We start from the raw sequence: 17,370 nt of genomic DNA, 5'->3' as shown, positions 1-17,370 counted from the left end.
ACAAGTAAACAGGTAAAATTTTTCCACATAAACGTCCGTAAGGTGGAGGAACCCTTAAGTAGCGTGCAGTTACAGGATGTAACATATTTACCTAACCTAACCTAACCTAACCCGATTAGTTCTAATGGCTAGTCGGTATTTATGTTACCAGTCGTTAGTAATGAGGAGATCTTTCAGTCTCTTTGTGTATATTCTTTATGTTAAGAAAATGACTGTCAATTTGAAAATCATAGAAATAAATTAAAGCAGATGATCCGTTCACGCACACGCATATGACGAGTGTCCGATATTTTCGTAGAGTAAAACGACTAATTAACAATGATATTATGAAAGTTATAGCTATAAATAGTAATTAGCGCAAAGTTACCTTTACTCTGTTGCAAGTCTTTAGGCTTTAGGGTTGAAATAACGTTGCAAGTGCTTGTTGTTCCTGTGCACAGTGCCTTCGTTCGTTAACATGAACGAGTGTGACCTTACCACCTAGCTTAATGGTCGTATCCGGAGCACTGTTAGCGCGAGCACTCGGAAATGAGCGAAAAAGGACTTTCGCCATATTGCGTTTTTTTTAGCCTTGTTTGTTCTTCAATTGAGACCATTTCCTATAACCATTCAAAATTTAGTAGTGGATTTTTTTTTTTGGTGTCTTTCTTGACCTCCCTTTACAAATAGATGTTCCAAAATATTATGTGCCAAATAATGTTTTCATCTTACCCCTCACCGGATCCTATCACCTTTTCCTCCCGATGAGTCGAACAGCCCTTCGCTTTTGCGCTGTTGGTACCCCCTTCTCCTTTGAAGGAAGCCCAATGGTTCCTGTGACATCTCTTCATTCAACGATGGTTTGAAGCCTACGCGGCTATACTCTATATTTCCCATTGGGTTGAAACCTGAACACGCAGCAATGTGTCTTGTTGAATATCAGACGTAACACCTGTGGGTCCTTTCTATGTGCGTCAACAGATATAGGCGGCGAAGCCTGCCTAAGAACCTTGTGCTGCATAAATTAGGAGCAATACATTGATGAACCTGCCTCCGTGGGACGTTTTTTATTTCAAAAATTATATTGCATATGCTTTGACAGGTGTATAACTAGAAACTTAAGAAATACACCAACCAAAAAGATTTTAATTTTGTGGTCAGCGCAAAAAAAAATTTAAGAGAATTCTCCAAACAACTATTTAATTACTACATTAAATGTAACATTATTAAGAAAAAGCACTGCTTAGCCACGTTTGTGTGATACGAATTTGATCATATATGAGCTAGAGAATATCTGCCTAAATCTCCTGAACAAAAATAGAATTTTACAAACATTCTTGTGTGGGGTTGAGGCCACATCCGCAAAGGTATCGCACAGCATCTCTGATGAAAATAAGACACTTAAGAATATGATATACCCGAGCTGTTTTTGGTGATTTTCCACCAAACGAATAACAGTTTTTTTAGTGGGAATCAAACGAAGTCATCCCTGTTTTGATAAAAGATAATGATAAGATACTTCGTGAAACCTGTTCCTCTTAGACGCGTCCTGAAGTTGAGCGACGATACGTGGGGTGTTACAGCATTCTAAAAAGTGTCAGATTATTACATGTAGTTATACTAGTATTTACTGAGTTTACCGTGGTGCCCATGTCATGAAGAACAGCATTTGCCTATCCCATCAGGCACCGCAATGGTGCCATCTTTATTATGCCTATGCCTGGATATAGATTGAACAAGATTTTGTTAGATGCTTGGCCTGTGTCTGCTCTAAGACCGACAATCTGCCATGGTATGTAGTCTAGTACAGTGTGGCTGAACCGAGAACCAAGTAGTGAAAGTCTTCACAGAAACGAACCCTTGAGTATAACTACGGCTTTTATTTGAATATCTCGTCTGTAATAATAGCAGTGCTAGCCTCTGTATTTAACATTATATAATATACGGTCAGGGTTACTCAACAGAAAGATCGAAAAATTGAAAATTCGTATCGCGGAAACCACTTAACGCTGAGTCTCGCAGGCCAGCCTGTTAATTGCTTGTTTTACGCAGCGTATTCAAGACCCCCTGAACAACCGCTGCGAGCTATCTGAACAAACGTTTGTTATTATATGCAGCGTACTGCGGCTACATTTTACTTCATATATCATAGTATGCTTGAATCAAAAAATCCATTATCCTATTCTGTGGGGCTTGCAACGTACATTGAGATTTCAGCTGCACGATGAAGGTAGCGGAAATAAACAAGCGACTACCTCTGTGTAATCCATTGTAAACGCTTTGATGGGAAGATAAATATTAGTGAAATTGCTAACTAGCCGGCAGTAATTAATAGTACGTATCGTTGAAACAGTTTGGATTAAAACAGACGGAAGAAACGTGATCTAATGATAATATAATATAAGTAAGCCCAACTGCACACTTTTAAAAGCGCGGCAAAATCATTACAAAATTTTAAGCCATTCTGCAGTCATCTTCTTTCGACAACGCTCACGAGAATACGTCTGTCTGCAAATCGCACGCTTGAAAGTCTCAGTTGACAATCGCTATTGGCTACTTCCGGCTGATTCCTTAAAGTCTAGCTCGTTTTCCTTATTCATGATAAATTAATGAACATTTGAGTGCCTCCATCAATCTAAAGGTCTTGCAAATAAACTCACGCACCTAGAGCGGTTTCCATCTTCCCACGCTATTGTTTCTTTCGAACGGGAACCTAACTTTTACCGATCGGCACGAACGACTGCAATCGTTCCATGATGGGAAGGGGTAGGCAGAATTGTGGTCAGATGCTATAGTACATTTAGGTCTTCGAAAATCACAGTGTACTTAACTGCCTAACCTTAACATTAGAAGAAGTCCAACATCAGTTATTGATAACGGCAATAAAAAATAGTTTTGAAGGCAAGTGACTTGATTGATGCATTCGAAAACATATGGCTTGTTATATATTTTGTATCCATTCATGGTACCTACGGTTTTTAACTCCTACTCTATTGCGAGTATCCCATGATTTGAGATTACTTTTAATAAAAAAATACCAACGTTTTAAATTGAACTTATACTGTAACTGGTGCATTTTAATTTAATATGATTTTATAACTAAGTTACTTAGTTACTTGTGTTTTTCCCGTTTGGTTTCATCCGAAATGCGTCATAGTAGGTTAACCTGGCACATTTGAATTCGTAAGTAAAACACATGCCAGGTTCTGTAGTATGCAAACAAAGCTTAGGCTAACTTAACATATTATACATGTTTCTTAATTGTCAAACAAAGCATTGCACTGGGCCTTTTTTTACCGGTTTTCATTTTAACCGGTTCAAACGGTTCTGGAATCCTTCTGTTTAATTCGTATGACACCAGCCTACTGGAAATAATACCTTCTGCTTCGTTTATTTTGGCCAGAGCTCGACGTGAGTATAGTCCTTTACAGGCCGTTATGACTTATGTTCCTTTTTTGCAGTCTCTTTCTTTTTCCTTTTTCTCTCACAGCGTCCTCACTCAAACGTGGTCGAGCTAGCCTTCATTGACTTGCCTGCCTTTGCGACTGGCCGCTTGAAAAAGATTTGGCATTGTAGTAAAGTACAAGACGTGCCTTTGCGCACAAAGAGGGGATTGTTGCAGCTGACAGCTTCCCTAAGTCTATAGCATAAGCAAGGAAAAACAGAAAACAAGCGTTTCGAGTAGAAGAATGTAAAGATAAAGAAGACTCTAACAGTCAGAATAGGAAAGATCCAAGATGGTCATTTGCTGCTGTTTTCAGGTTGGATGGCCTCTGATACAAACGAATTCCGTCCTGTCGGGTAATAATTGCTGCTAAGTGATGTCACAGTGTAGGTGGTGAAGATAACCCTGCACGAGTTCACAACATAACCCCTTAGCAATGTACACACAATTCAACCTTAAAGCGTATAGCACATATATATATATATATATATGTATAAATATATATACATTCGACAAGTAACAAGGTATATATGTTCAATTAAAGCTTGCGCGTGCACTCAAAATAGTATTAAAACAAGTACCGAAGCAGGCTAGACACATAAAAAGGCGTTACTTTCGCCGATATGTTACTTAAAAAAACGCTCCACACTACCGCGGCAAATACCCACAGGTAAGACCTAGTGTCCGGAAACGTAACTTGTACAATAACTTATTAAAACAACCCGTGTATGCGCAGCAAGGGAAAACTAGTTAAAGTTATAGTCTGCAAAATTACCTTAGCAATGGTATTTTCGTCTGAGCTTTCTAGAAAAGGAATCGTTAGTGAAGGAGCGTCTGGTTCGCGCTATATGCGTTTTTAGCGGCGCTTATGTATATATATATATATATATGCGTAGACATCCAGTACGTGCGTCCGTTCGCTAGACTAATATTGATACCCGGCACGACCGTTTACTAAAGTGTCGTAGTGCATGGACAACTTAATCTGTCTTACCTTCTTTACCAACTGATGGAGGTAGACGCAGCTCCTTCCTTTCGCGAACACATCCCTATTATCGAGCAAATTAGGTTAGTGCTGTTTTTTTCTAGTAATAAAAAATCCTAAAATAAACGTTGCCGACCCTGACGTCAAGGAAAATCTAAGTAATAACTTATAATAATACTAAGAATTACACAACTGAAAGATATTTAACATAAACCATACATTGAAAATTATATCGCTAAATCTTCAGTAAATAGCGACCCAAAGATTTGACTGCTTTTTCCTTCATGTAACAAATTAAAATAGGTCCAACATTTGACTTTGCCGTTACCATTTCATTTATGGATATTGATATTTAGGCAGACTAATATTACTACCGATTATTAAAACAATTTCAACCGTTTCAACCTGAACCAAGTGTTTTGGAATCAAGCCGGTGGTCGAGGGTTTCAAAAAAAAAGGTAATTTCCTTCAGGAGCGGAAAAATGAACGTGCCTGTTCATGGCAAAGCGTCGATCAGGGAAGCCATAGTGAGAGTAGCAGACGATTTCCCCTTTTCACAAGTGCCACCCACTTGTGCTCCGATTCATCATGGTCACCCCCAATGGGATTTCCAGCTCTTGGTGAACTGGGCATAACCGTGCCATGGAGCAGTGAGTGTAGCAACAGCAGCTCTTAGTTTCCCTAACTAGGGGTCGGTCATTCGTCTTCCGACGAACGGTTTGAACAGAATCACGCTCCGTTTAGCCGGTTTAGTCCTCTCCCCATCAGGCTGCACGCGGGTACATTTCCCATACCTTTACACATACACACCTACCTTCATGTATCCGCGTACACACACACTCACACACCCTGACCCAAACGATTACCCCTGAACGCGGGTAGTACCATTCCTTCATTCACACATTCGTTGTACTATCGCGTATACTGTACCCTTTCCTTCCCCGCCCCGTCTTTTTCAAGGACCGCTTTTGCCTTTTTGTGCCATCAACGAAGCACATTCCTACATCGCCCTTCTATTCGGCCTTCGTCAGAGAGTCACGCAGATTCCGAAAATTGTCAGCATTTGTATCACCATTTTGTGCCTCGCCACATGCGGCAATGCGCGCTCATCTTTCTATTTCTTGCCGTTTCGCTACTTCTGATGTTGAAAAGGCAGAAGAAACCCGTTTACTGTTTTTTTCATTTTTCTTCATGTCAGCTGCCCGCCCGTAAGCTCCACTTCTCTCTGTCATCGTGTATACATTCTGCTTTTTCGTTGGCATTTAGTTTTGGCCGATAAATTCAAATGTTACCAGAAATACACGCAAAAACTACATACCTTGTACCAGGTTACTATGAGATTTAAAAAACTGTTACGCACGCGCCGGTTCTAGCCATTGTGAAAATTATGTTGGCCATCATATTCTACGTATCGGCGTCAGAGCCATATTTGTGCTTATCGATATAATCGATACCATATAATTCTGTTTCCCAGTGAGTTACATTATCCGCACAAAAGGGGGAATAAGCCAAGGGTCACTGGTTGAAGTTTTGTCGTCCACGAACGCTATATTACACGTTTGACTAAATAGGAAACTACCTACACGAAACGAAGGTACGATTTCAGCGGCAGCAATCTACAGTTCATCAAAACCCACTGTGTTTTCCCACTGCCAAGAACGTCGTACATCGGCATTCGTTTGATGGATGTAGCTGAATTCGTTTCAAGGTTAACGTTGTGTGACAACGTCTTAGAACCAACTCAAGTAATAGAACAGTCTAGTGAATTGCAACAATAGAGCTTAAGGTTTCTATTAGCCATGCATCCAATACGAACCACATACATTACCATTTAACATTCTAACAGACTGTCTAAAGAACTCGTTAGCCCGGTCGTGAAAAATCGCGGTAACAAATAAACGCTCGCTTCCTTTGCCTTTCCGAAACTCTATCTTCTGGTAGTTACCACAATGGATTAAACGTGCGGCGTTCGGTAACTGCGGCGTAGGCCCATGCATTGACTTCCGTAGCGTTTCTTGGACGCTTTTGTGGCACCTATCTAATTCCAGCTGCCCACATTTTATTGCGAGCTGTTACATTACGGAACGTTTGGTAGTAGCAGTAGTGCTACAGTGTACTTTGCTTTGTTCCCAGAATCGTTCTGCCATGGTTGTTCATTTTACGTTGGTTACGAGTTAGATGGAATGGATGTTGTATTTTGTTCTCCTCGGATTGATGGGGGTCGGAAGAGGTGTGTAAACGCCAGCCGACGGTAATTTACGGTCGGTGCCCAAGTTTTCCGCGTTTAGCCGAAACGGGTCTGCCCTCCCCTGGCGCCCTCGTTTCTAGTTTTCATTGACGTCTTTCAGTAACGCCAGCGGATTGCGAGGCTAACCTAAGGCTTTAGTTAAATAAGGTACGTTTATTATTCTTTCTTATGACAGCAACGGGATGACAGCGATAGCCTGTGCAGGCGCGCTTCTAATAGATGAATCTGCGGGGAAATTCGAGGATTTTAGAAAAGGCCAATGACAATACTGTTTGATGAACGCTAGTTATGCTGAAAACCTTCCTGTCCTCCATCCTCAGCTATCGTTGATGGATTCACAAATCTCTAGTTGAAGATGTCGAGAAAATATCATCGCCTTATAGATTAACAATACAAATATTTGAATACGTCCGTATTCCTGGTTCGGTAGGTGCATTTGAATACAAGAATATAAAAGCTAAATACAGGAAAACTTGTAGAAAGATTTTATCAGGGATGAAGATTATGCTACGTAGAGTCTCGTGTTGGAATCTGTGCACTTGTAACATGTCTGGGAACTCACGGTGCGACATTTGAAAATAGTTTGACGACCGGACGATAAACGCTCGGTATGTAGACTCATGAGTTTAGTATCTGTCGCATTTCTCACCCTCAACTTCACTGGATTGTAACTGTTCTCAGAGAAGTTCAAAGGTTACAGAAATACTGTTTCGTCGAGAAAATAATTAAGTAAAATCGAATCTAATTGATTTTAAGCTATTTATATACATAGAGAGCTAATCGTTTTCTAAATTATTTAATTGATATGGAACGAATGTTTTACATGTACGTTTCGACATTTTCAGACCTTTGGATCTGCCTAATTTTTGCACTAGTTACTGTACTAATGTAAATCCGTAACACTTCTTGCGAAGGGTGAAGGTGTCTTCTCAGCCAAACTTCGGCAAGTATAAACATGCCATTATTGCTTTATCTATCGTCACGATTTAAATAAATACAGTTAACAAATTTAGGCCAACGCGTTCTTAAAACGGCTCGAGCGGAACTTCGAAACAAACAGGAGTGATGATACTAAAAATAATAATAACGATAGTCTTTTAAGGATAGTAATTTCGAGATTGAACAGTATACTGACAAGCCATCGTTTACTAAGGATTTAAGAGAATGGTAGAGCAAAGGTTGCAAAAGCGCCCTGCGCTTAATTATTTAACGCAAGGCCAGCTTCTTTGTATCTCCATAGATTACTACAGCCTTGACAAAGGACCTAAGCCTAAGTATTGCAATAAAAAGAATTCTCTGAAATGCCACATATTTTTTTTTGCTTATGTGAAGCGACGAGAGTAGTTCAAACTGCACGTAGGCTCAAAACATACGTTTAATGAAAGGTGGAAATTATATCGAATGAACAAAATTTTCGGTACTGGTTTTGATGAAATATTAATAGACAATAGCCATTGAAAAAGATGCAATTACTTATCTTCTTTCACTACGATCAGTGGGGGGGGGGGGGGTTGCCACGATACTGCTGGAAGTCTCAATAAAAAACCGTATTTTCAGTTTGAATATTTGCAAAATTCAAAGCAGAGCATTCTTTTATGGAGAAATTACTGTTTTCCGGTTGTTGCTATGCCCCATTGAATTCTATGCGGGTTTTCCAAATTTATGCACATACCACCAAATCCATGGTTGTTATAATTGAGTTCGGGTTTTTCCATTCCAGGTGCATACTGAGTAGGATATGAGATTAATAAAAGTTTTATCAAAGCCAGCGAGAAGCGCTGCATTTTCCATTCCTTTAACAGTTCATCGGGAGAACGAACACAAATTGGAACTCGCATTCCCACCTTCCAATCGGTCAAATTCGCGCGTAGTCCATCTACTACGTGTTGGCCGTCCGTTTCGACGAATTCTTTTAGTTCTCCGTGCTAAAACGGCTCAACTTCAGATCTCGATGCTTCATCCTCAATCTTCACGAGTCGCCTCGCGTCCTTGATGAATGAATGAATGCAATAGAACCGCCCCGAATGCCTCGAAGCCGGTCCCTGCTTGTCCACCAGCCCTCCTGTTCACAATCACTGAGAACAGGGTTTTCACGAGGATGTTCATTGTCTGTTAATTAAAATCGGTCAAACTGCTGAATAAACCCTTACCTGCAAAGCGTTTGCTACCAGCGAACCTCTATCTACGAAGTGCCCATACGCCAGCACATACCATACGGTTTTCTTTAGGAAAAAATTTATCCAGTAGTGTCAAATATAGCAAAAATAGCCACAGCATTAGGTGATTTGGATAATTCTTCTGTCGAATTTTTAAAAAGCCTCCAGTAACTAGAAGTTAAAGGTTCTTTAATATCCGGCCCCTGCCAGAATGATCTTCAATGAGATAATTTCGAATTGAAAATAAATCAATGTTTATCGTATATATGAAATCACTTCAACATGATTTACAAGCATTGTCGCTGGCGAACAACAGAATATGTAGGCAAGTTCCCAGCTCTGCAAAGACTCATTCATTTCTATTGAGGGTTACTCGTATAGAGGCGCTTCTATGGAGACACTACATACTTCAAAACAGATTATGAGCTGCCTAGGATAATCTGCCGCTCTAGAAGACCTGGCTCAGCGTCCTAGTCTAAATTTTTCAAAGTCAAAACATCTTATTACTGGTAGTTTTCTTGCCCAAACGAAAAGCATAGTGTGTACAGATTTGCGAGAAATAGAGTAACACGAATGGTCATTGTCAACAGCGCCTGGATTAGAGTCTTTTCAAGGTTCCCGTCCTCATGCCGCTGATGGCGGAACCGCCCGTACAAAACCTAATGGTATGACAGCTAACTTCTTCGTACGTATGACATCCTTCTCTAAGCAGCTTTACAGGATTTTATTTCACACTTTCGTTAGGCCTCCTAGGTAGTAAGATAACTAAAAATTTTATTCTCTGGTCTTCCGCAAATAATAGTGGCCTTTACATTTAGTGACAATAAATACTGAATATGACTGTTATCTGAAAGAAGACGTAAAAATATGATCTTTAATTGATCGACTTATTCTATAGAGATTTTAATGTTCCAGCTCGGTAACTGTGATCTAATTCATTTATTGTGAACTAAGCTGTTTACCATCTTGTTCTCCGTTAATTAAAATGCTACATAAATATGGTCTATGTTTGTCCGGAGATTAAGGAGACAAGGTTGGAGTAGACTAAAAAATTCTGTTAAATATGGGAAGGGTATGTAATTTTCGTACCTGTAAGCGAGGACATCGTAGTATATCGTAGTACTCGGAAGATACTTGATTCAAGGTTACACAGAAATACTACTCTTAGTGATAGTTTGCTTTGTTTGAGGGTCGCCGATAAATTTCAAGCAGGGAACGACAATCGTTACGTAATTTATTCCGCTTGATTAGCATTTGTAATATAACTGTGCGCGTATAAAAGAGCTAAATCACTAAATGCGTCCCATAGGCCTCTCTAGCCACTGTAACCAGCGTTGTTGGCATTGTACGGCAAATACGGAAGGACGCATGGAACTCCTGCCTTGCTACGGGGGGCGAATAAGCCTGAGACGATCGACAGAACCTCGGTCGCTCTATGGCTTCATGAATCTTTTGGAGCCTCTGGCTGACCGGCTTTAAAAGTTTTCAAAGGCTTTGTGGTGCGTCCCTTTGGGGCGGCGGCAAGAGCGGGCACGACGATGTCCTCTCCCTCCTTTCCACGAGCATCATCATCACCACCACCAACACTAGCCTCGCTACAATGAACGAAAGAGGAAAAGCCGGCCAAGTGCCCACAGCCATAACCGCATGACGGCCACCAGACAACGAAGCAAGCGACGCACGAAGTAACAAACTAACGAAACGCTTTTCTCAACTTTGAGGCCAACTTTTTAACGCCCAGACTGGGGGGGAACAACTTTGCCACTGTGGCTTTGCCGCTCTTGCGATGGAGCTGCCATTTTGGTTCACTGTCGATGACGTACGAGCAACAGCGACTCCACCCAGCTTTACTCGAACAGCAAGTAGGCGTCGGCATATCGCTCTGTTGCGGGTCAGTCTGCACGGGGGATGGAGACAGTCCGCGAGCGCATGTGACCGTATTGTATTTGTGAGTCCCAAACCACACAAAATTGTTGACTGGGACAACATGATTAGTTATAGAGACGATGTAATACGATTATTATTTTGGCTGAGGATGATTTCACAGCTGTTCTTGTGAAATGCAACCTCAGAAAGGAAGTTAGCATTGTAAAATTACTTGGGTTCAAACGATAGCGCTCCTAGTGGCAGACACGTCAAATTATAAACGTTTATCAATCCTAAATCGTAATTGTAGAAGCGAAATTCGGAATAGGTAAATATCCTGTCGTGCGCTTGAATTACAACTTATAGCTTGAGCAGCAAAGCCAACCAAGTCAGACATGTTACCCTACAAAAGTATCGGTACCCGACTAATTATCACTTTATATATAATGTATCGAGTCGAGGGTTAAACGATGCGTCAATTCAAAGTGAAGCTCGCTAACTTTTCAAATTACCTTCAACTTATACAAAATTTACTTAGCATAGAAGGACTGGCCGATACGTCTCTCGTCCCAAAAATTAAAGTATTTTCTAGATATTATTGACATACATGCGTATATATAATACCTAAATAACAACTCAGTTTTGTCGGCCATAGCACGAAAATGTTCGTGATCCTATTTCATCAGCGTACGATATGACTACAGTGTATCGTATGAAAGACTACAGTTGTTTGCCCAGGCAAAAAAAAAGTTTGGTGCTTCAAGGGGCCAAGACAAAAACTTCTTACAACCTACAGAACCCAGTCTTTTAAAGATAACTCAAAGCAAACATATCTTATCATTTACCACATTATTGTTCTCGATTTCTAAACGGAAAATATATCTCAGTCTATTGAAACATTTTGCAATCGATGGTCCACGTTTAAGGTCGTATCCCTCTATCTAAAATTTTGAGATGAATACTTTTTTGCAGTACCTATAAAATGTTTCTCTATCTTGCTACAGATATCCCTTGATGTGTTCAGCTAATGCCAAAAGCTTTTCTATCATTTGCATAGATATATGCGGCAAGACGAACGGGTAAGCTCACCATCATCTTCTTGTAACTGCTGATCAGCCGGTTGATTCTATCGAAGAGCAAGACGATACAGCTGTAATGCAGACGCATGGTCAAAGACGGAACTCAGAACAAGAGGAACAGGGAAGGGCTCCTGTGGCGTGCCTATCCGCGATCGGCGCTGACTCACTGCGTGATAATAGTATTATGATGGTTGGAAATAGTTCTGCCAACCCTCACAACATTTACAACTATCCGAATGTTAACCGTTGCTTGTTACGGGGGCATCCATCGAAAGCTGGCAGGCTAAGAGAGAACAGATGCAAATGGTGGTGATCCTTCGAGCGGGGGCTGTTACTAAAGCATTTGCCCTCTTAATTCAATACGATACTATATATATATATATATATATATATATAAAGTAGAAATAGCTTAAATAGTAGCTACATCAGTGGAGGTTTCTCTTCAATATTCAACTCCGTTCGAACGACGGGTAATGCAAATAAAAAATTTCACACAAAGTAATACAATTTTGGCTAGGTATCTCGTTTATTGTCTTTTGAAGCTTCACAGTTTTGAGAAAACAAACATATTAATTTAAAATACAGCTGATATGCAAAATGAGCCGTGAAATCAATAACTTAGATTTCTCGACACATCCAACACTTTATATAGGCCATTGGCTTTCCTTAGGACTGTTGAGATTCAGAAATGCTCTGCAAATAAAGGGCGTCATCTTTTAAATAACTTTATTTCTCTTTCGACAAGATATTGCCAGTGTTACAAACTTTATCGCCCTAAAATGGAAAAACCTATAAACGCCGCTGCGATAAATTGTGTATTTTGAAGAGGCTTGGTCTTCAAATGTATGGTTTTAGCTAAGGTGAATGTCCTATTCTGCGTCCATTATTGGTATAATATTCTACTAAGTATAACGTCATCGTTCACCTAGGTAGCTGGTACTATTTTTGGCAGTAGTCTGACCAAGGGTGTGCCGTTCAGTGGCCAGCAAAAAACTTCTCCAGCAGAAATCTCATCATCTTGAACCTTCACGGACTGGTCAACTCGTAGATGCTGCAGGACTATGTTTGTAAACGAGAACGACACAATATGGAAAAGGATGCTCCAAAGGGATGGAGGCAGGGTGAGAAAAATACGCTAATGATATATTGCACGATATAAGCAGTCCGGCGACAGGTTTCTTGAAGTGCGAGGCATTGACGCAGGGGAATGTTGGTAAAGCATAAGAATAGGCAAAAGGAGAAGAGACCCTAGCTTGTCGTTCAGTTGAAAAATGGATCAACTGTTCAAGTTTGCTTTGCTCTCCTGAAGCTTTTTACACTTCTTCCATGCCTTGCTATGCAAGGTGTACATGTGACCACTTTAGTGAAGGCTGGATCTACCTAGAAGCGGTGCTTCAATGCGTAAAGAAAACGACTGACCAAGATTTTACAGCTAGAGTTCCGTCTTTTCCCGAAAGTGATATTCACTAGTCTAACGAGGGTGCTATCGTGTACTCAGTTAGCCTGAAAAAATTCACGGGATAGTGAACTGGCAATTAAAGCTAATGAAGTAGAAAAAGATACCGTTTCAAAGTTTGATTTTTGCATATAATGTCAAAGATCTTCAGTTTTACTCATGTAACCTTATTGCTTTCAAGTACAGCGTTCGTACTTCAAAATGTACATAAATATTTTCAACAGTTTACAAACGAAACGCGGCCTTTTACGAAACGCCTACCCTGGTGAGATGATGCTAAACAGAAGAACATTTATTTCTAGTCAATCTCTTCACTATATGCTTAACTTGATCTTCAGAACCTTGGCAGATTTAGCGCCAATCAATTGAGTAGATAGTCTCTAAAATATTCTAGCTGTTTAAGCTAGCGCGGATTAAGTTTAGCCTAGTAAATAACCTAAATTAGCTGTTTAGATAGCCATCAGAAGAGTAAATTGCGAACAGATTAATTTCGATTTATGATTTTTCTGTAGTGCTCGTAATACTGTCTAATTTTCTGTAATATTGTCTGTGTATACTCGATTTCAGCAAAGCGGCGTTCGTCTACCATCGGCATAAACAGGTAGTGTTATATCTATGCCCATAATATTAGACATAACGGTGTACAGAATTACCTATATATACTTGTAAATGTTCTAAATCTAGTCTATCTAATCTAAATTAAAAACTATAGTGAAATAATTCTATATACTTCGTTATATAACATTCCTTTGATAATTAGGCATTATTTACATTTAGAAACAAGCGTATACCTTTTATTGTCAAAAAAAAAAAATGAAAAGAAAAGTGTATTGTAAAATAACAGTGATCTTCTATTGATTGTTCCATTATTCCACAGAGGTTGTTCATGAAGATCCATAAGTTTGTTTGTCTGGACGAAGCTTCTGTCAACGGTCACGTCAAAACGGTAGGCGAAAACACTCAGTTCCTACTTCGTTTCACCTTTAACCTTAAAAACTAAGATGTAAGCAGGTATATACCATCGAAAATTCTCTCTCCAATTGACGTGGCTCGGCGAGTACAAGGTTGCTACCAAGAGTACCCGAGCACGTAATAACCCATCCATTGATTACCGACAAATCCGCTTCAACCGCTGCCAGTAAAAGCAAGTTTATCTTTGTAATCGTAGACATGTGATTGACGTATTTACTACGTACATTTACCTAAATATTTAGAAAGAAAATTAAATTTGTAAATTATAAAAGCGACTTTACGTTAGATATAGCTTAGGCACAAACTTCACTGAAATTCAATCAAGTAAAACGATACCCCGTCATGAGACAGGTGGACCATAAAAGAACCAGCGAAAAAACAACCTTGTCACACCTTTTCGTCGCTGAGATCGAGGACACGACGGATTAAGGATATGCGGCTAGCACCCAAAATACATTAAAAAAAAAAAAAAAACTAAATAAAGTTTTCGTGCACTTCTCAAACTATTCTCACGAGAGATTGTCAATTTTCGCTGTATTATATTTTCAAACTTACGAGAAAACCTTGCACGCGGTCCTAATGCATGTTCCCGTAAACTACATTTTTTGACACATCGGGTCTTCAGGCTACATCCTAAAAAATGTCTTAAATTATTTTAGTAAATATAACATTATAGTTCTAAATTATTCGTACCATTATTGTTCATTTTAAATACCGAGCAGGTTGAATCGTGCCCTAATGTTCGGAGCAACTTAGCTGCGATTGAATATTTTACGTACAACATCTAGTTGCTACCCAAAAAAAATTTGATCTCGTAAACCCATTATACAGAGTCTCCCAAGCGCCCCTTCCCATATATAGGGCCCATCGCAAAAAGAAAGTAGCACATAGGATTCTAGAATGCTACAATCAGCAGTATCGGCATCAACGTAAATGTATAATATACTCTGTTATAAAGCGTATGTTGACCGGATTTTTTCAGAGGATATGAACTTGGTTTTACGGCTGTATGTAAGAACGCGGGCCTAGTTTAAAAATTTACGAGGATGTCTAAAGACATGTTAAAACACGAATGAAGAGAGCTTAACAACAATTTCTTTGCACTATAAAATTTATTTTATATAGGTAATACACATATTTACCAAAAATAATCACATCAGAAAATAAGAAAGCTATAACGTACGTTTTGCAAAAATAATTTATTATTCATTGTGCTGGAGATATGATCGGCATTAGGACTGAAGCGTTTTCGTTAGGAAAGACAGTTAGGCCGCGCTTTGTTTCAAGATCCGCCATTTGCAAGTGGCGGATCTTAAAACAAAGTTTTACTAATCGGTTTGAAAACGCTAAAACTGTAGCTTACCCTATTTCGCATGGTTAGTCGTAATTTTTCATTCACACCTGAAATTGTATGTTTAATCTAACAAAGTATATATGGGAACTACCGTCAGGCTTTAAGTAATATATCAACAAAAAGGATTCTACAACCACTTTCCTGCGAAGGGGATCTTTTAGGTCACCTGTTCAACTCCGATTTCGGTGACCCTCAGGCTGCATCCGTTTCAAATTGTGCCGCGTCCATTGACGCCACCCACTCGGTCGGCTTGTTGAGGTTAGGCATACGTATAGCTCAGTTACTCATAGACGAGGCGACGAATAAGCAAGTTTGTATTCTATCGGCGTGCCGCATCCTCATAGTTTACCTTCTCCTGAACACACTCTACGCGAGCTAAACGCGCCTCTGGTTGCTGCTGCAGCTGCTTTACTCGCAGTGCCTACTAAAAATTCTTTAGTCCTGCGAGGACCATAGCTCTACAGGCAACTGGACGATTGTCAGCCCTCTTTTAGCGTTCGCATAGGTAAAATGAAAACGACGCGTAAAAAGATGGCGTCGATTTATAAACGTCGTCACTGCGCCGTCCGGTCGTGCATCGTCGCGCCCCTTCTTCGGTGATATCTTTTCGTCAGCAGAAGCAGCACATCTTCGTTTTTTCTTCGCTCTAGCGTTCTCAATCTTTTCGACGCGCCCGTACGCTGGCTGGTTCGAGCTGAAAAGGGAAGCGCCGTCGGTGGATGTGTAGACGGAAAACTGATGGTTGGTTGAGGCGTTGAAGACGCGCACGTTCGCCGAAGATGGGACAGCCTAATGCCGATAGGAAAGGAACAAAAAAATTGTAGAGTTGACGCATACAAAGGGCGGCCGCTCAATACGCATGTGTGCGAAGACCCATGGGGATGGGTATAGGTCTATGGCCGTTTGAATGTGGACGAGATCAAATGGTGTTTCAGAAAAGGTTGCGTGCAAGGTCCCGTCAACACGTCATCTTATTGCATTTGCTTAAATGCGGAGGATGAGGGAAATTCACTATGTAGACGGAAAAAGAGCGAAAAAAAATTGAAAAGTTTGAATGAAAAATACAGGAATTGTGTTATATAATATGTTGCTATCTTATAGCAAGCATTCTCCCAATTTTATGAGAATGACACATAATATAGTTTGAAAAAGATATTTGCTTCAATGCTGCCCTTTGGTCCCGATATTCTATGCCCTTTCTTTAACTGATTGTATTTTCTGCTTTTTTACTAAGTGCAGTTTGATGTTTTCCCAAAAAAACTGTAAACTGTGAGGGCTAAGAAACGGAACTTTATCGCACAATAAGTGGCATGTCAGACCCAAGTATGATGTTCAGATTTCTATGGCCCATCCAGTATTTTGACATTTTAAAAGTACCGCTCGTACGCTAATAGGCCCATGAATGCAAAACCTAAACTGAAATATTATGCATCATTGCAGGTGTCTTCCTTTTGGACCCACCCTAACACCCACTGCGGTCGAAAGGTGTTAGTTGAAAAGTTGGCGTCCTTAGTAACTTTTGCTGCCTGTTTATTCAAATGCTACAGCCACGCCTGATCCATTATGGATAGGCTGGGTAGATAAGGCTTCTTGTGTACTCGAGGAGGTTTAGTCCATGTTTGTCAAGGAGCTATACACAGCTTTGGAGCTTCCAGGAGAGGAGTTCGAGATTCAGTAACGTGGTGAAGGATGCGAAGGCGTACTTTGCTTACTTTGACTTGACTTATGTAGTGCTCTATCTGGACGAATAATTTACGTTGTTACCAATTAAAGTGGCCCTACGCTCACCATAGTCTCCTTCATGAAGGAGCGCGCATAAAATTATGTCTC

At 40.1% G+C, this 17,370-nt stretch overlaps 1 long non-coding RNA gene across 1 annotated transcript; it reads right to left on the bottom strand.

Annotated features, from left to right (window-relative positions):
- Positions 1-1,844: 1,844 nt before the first annotated feature.
- LOC147759080 (uncharacterized) lies at positions 1,845-11,953 on the bottom strand. The gene is made up of 3 exons (XR_015326937.1): positions 11,769-11,953; positions 4,419-4,473; positions 1,845-3,829 (listed from the first exon to the last, which is right to left on the bottom strand). It is a non-coding gene; the product is annotated as an uncharacterized LOC147759080 (long non-coding RNA).
- Positions 11,954-17,370: the final 5,417 nt, after the last annotated feature.

The sequence above is a fragment of the Varroa destructor genome, unplaced genomic scaffold, assembly GCF_002443255.2.
Source record: "Varroa destructor unplaced genomic scaffold, Vdes_3.0 BEIS01000001.1, whole genome shotgun sequence".
In the NCBI taxonomy this organism is placed as follows: Eukaryota; Metazoa; Arthropoda; class Arachnida; order Mesostigmata; family Varroidae; genus Varroa; species Varroa destructor.
This window is presented reverse-complemented; position numbering and strand designations above follow the sequence as displayed.